General features: G+C 36.8%; 1 long non-coding RNA gene across 1 annotated transcript; it reads left to right on the top strand.

Moving 5' to 3' along the window:
• The first annotated feature begins 224 nt into the window (after positions 1-224).
• LOC104999683 lies at positions 225-2,519 on the top strand. Its single transcript, XR_826639.1, has 2 exons — positions 225-1,346; positions 2,059-2,519. It is a non-coding gene; the product is annotated as an uncharacterized LOC104999683 (long non-coding RNA).
• Positions 2,520-3,031: the final 512 nt, after the last annotated feature.

Genomic DNA, 3,031 nt, shown 5'->3' with positions numbered 1-3,031 from the left:
TAATGGCTGTTTTCAGTGACCGAGACTGTGGAATCAGGAATGATCACTCCTTCAGAATTAAAAAGAACTAGGAAGCAAAAGCCAAGAGTTCTAGTCCTAGTTTTGTTATTTCCCAGATTTTAACCCACGGCAAATCACCAAGCTGGTCTAGGCTTCAATCCTCCACCTGCAAAATGAAAAAAAAAAAAATTGTGCAGCCTATTTTTTAAACTGGTGTGAGGATTAAATGAGACCGTTTAAGTGAAATCCCTTGGAAGCTTGTAACATTATTTACAAATATAAAATATGATCATCTTTTGTTTCTCTTGCTATTTCCTTCAGGAAGTTAGGACTGATTGCAATTATTACCATTATTACATTTTGGTATAGGTTATTGATGTGATCATATAATAAGATGTATTTCTTTCCCAAATGATTACCTTTCAGAATGCTAAATTACCAGCTATTGAATATCTAAACTTTTAAATTCCTATTTCAGAGAAACTGTCATCAATTTCACTCACTAATATCAATGTACTATGTTCTATTTCCCCTTTGAATTACTATTTCTCTTTCCATCTCCTTCCATCTTTAAAAATCAGTTCAGCTCAGTTCATTAAGTTCAGTTCTTCAGTCATGTCCATCTCTTTGCGACCCCATGGACTGCAGCACGCCAGGCCTCCCTGTCCATCGTCAACTCCCAGAGCTTGCTCAAACTCATGTCCATTGAGTTGGTGATGCCATCCAACCATCTCATCCTTTGTCTTCCCCTTCTCCCGCCTTCAATCTTTCCCAGCATCAGGGTCTTTTCCAATGAGTCGGTTCTTTGCATCAGGTGGCCAAAGTATTGGAGTTTCAGCTTCAAGATCAGTCCTTCCAATGAATATTCAGGACTGATTTCCTTTAGGATGGACTGGTTGGATCTCCTTGCAGTCCAAGGGACTCTCAAGAGTCTTCTCCAACACCACAGTTCAAGATGATGTATTTTCTGTAAGATACCTATGTCATCAAAACCAACATTTTCATTCAACCAATGCCTGCTTTTTCTTCTTCCTGTCTCTCCTGCAGAGCTGATGCAAAAGGCACCACTTAGGATTCTTAGCCTGACTCTTTTTTAGAGAAAAGGGCCCTTGCTCCTCCATTCTTCGCCCCAAGGCATCCGTGGCAGGACCAGTCGTGCAACCTTACCCTACCAGGTAAAGAAGGGAGCGAGCCTCTGACAGGCACTGCTGTCACCGTCCTGGATGACTGTGGCGCAAGTGGCACTTGAATCAGACCAGTGGGGACACACGGTTGTGCAAGAGGCTGTAGGCGGGAAACTTTATCCTTGCCCCAGAAGAGCACTTTGCCACCTCTGCGTGTTCCAAGTGAGTCCAGTCCTTCTGAAGCTTTGAAATAAAAACCAACAATATGAAAACGTTAGGACGTTGTTCCTAATGAAAAGATATGCATTCAATTGTTTAAGAAGAACTATAATAGAAATACATATTCGAATAAAATAGAATAAATATGTTTAATGAGAATAAAATACTGTATTAAAGTTTTTTCTTAACTTACTGACCAAAAGTCTTGAGCTACTTTACGTATTCAGATAAGTTAATTCAAGCCCTTCATAGGGGATATAATTAGAAGATACTTTTAAATAAAATAAATAAATAAATTGGAAAAGACTTTTCTTTTCCAATGCATGACTTATACTTAATCCTCAGAAATTATTTTAGGATTTCAGAATATTGCTCTCTTTTAAGTGTTGAATTTTGTCTTTATTCTTATTTTTATTTAAGACATATTGATATATTTTGCATATTTATACAGGAGAAAACAAACTGTTCATGTTTAGTTTCTTTCATTTTCACTTTCGATAATATTGACTTTTAAAAAATATTTAAATTTTTATATTGGAGTATAGTTGGTTTACAATGTTGTGTTAGTTTTCAGGTATACAGAAAAGTGAAACAGAGTATGGTTTATTAAGTTTATTATCATGGCACAGTGTTATGAAGTTAATTGCCCGTGTTTTAGTTAAATGTCTTCTAGGATTCATGTTGATGGCTTTTTGAAATTATTCATCCTAAATAGGTGACTGGTCCCTTAGTGTCTCCTTGCTTCAGAGGCAAGATGTGGCAAGACTCTGAGAGGAGCTGGCCTCTTTCTGAGGTCTCTTAGAAGCCTGTCTTTTCTGCACAGTTACTATCAGACCTGCTGAAGATTCCAGGGCTCCACACATGGACAAAAGCAGCAGATCTTCTGGAACTGTCCTGGCCCTTGAACAGTAACCACTGTGAGCAAATGACTGATGAGAGGTGCCCTCCAGAACCGTAGTGATAATCCAGACACAAGGTTCAGTCTCGTTGTGGGTGGGGCCCCAACTATTACTAATTTCTTTCCAGGCGTTAAGAAAGGGGCATGCAGGAGGGAGGGGACATATGTATATTTATGGCTGATTCACGATGTTGTAAGGCAGAAACCAATAAAACAGTGTAAAGCAATTATCCTTCAATTAAAAAAAAATATATATATATATATAAACCATGAGAAAAGGGGTGTGGATTTGGATTTCAAGTGATTTAGAGATTACAAACAAATAACTTTGTGACCTGGGCTTCTGCTAGTCCTTTTTTTGACTTTTAACATACACATTCACAAACTGAACCAGGAATTGAAGAGAATTAGCTATGACTTCCTGGTTTGAACAAGAGAGTATTGTGTTGATGATCTTAGATTAGTTAGGCTCACAGATATATAACAGCAATCTTCAATTTTATTCATTGTCTTTTCATTGTGAAAATAAAGTAAAAAAGCTACATTTTATTTAGAAAAGTCACCACAATTTCATTGAAATAGATCTTTTTTTTCATTTTTTAAAAATTGTACTGAAGTATAGTTGATTTACAATGCTGTGTTAATTTTTACTGTATAGCAAGTGACTCAGTTATACATATATATATTCTTTTTCATATTCTTTTCCATTATGGTTTATCACAGGCTATTGATTATCCTTCCCTGGGCTTTACAGTAGGACCGTTTTGTTTATCCATCCCATGTATAATGG

Source organism: Bison bison, unplaced genomic scaffold, assembly GCF_000754665.1.
Source record: "Bison bison bison isolate TAMUID 2011002044 unplaced genomic scaffold, Bison_UMD1.0 scf7180017864362, whole genome shotgun sequence".
Classification (NCBI taxonomy): Eukaryota; Metazoa; Chordata; class Mammalia; order Artiodactyla; family Bovidae; genus Bison; species Bison bison.
Note: the sequence above shows the minus strand (reverse complement) of the source record. Positions and strands in the feature narration are given on the sequence as shown.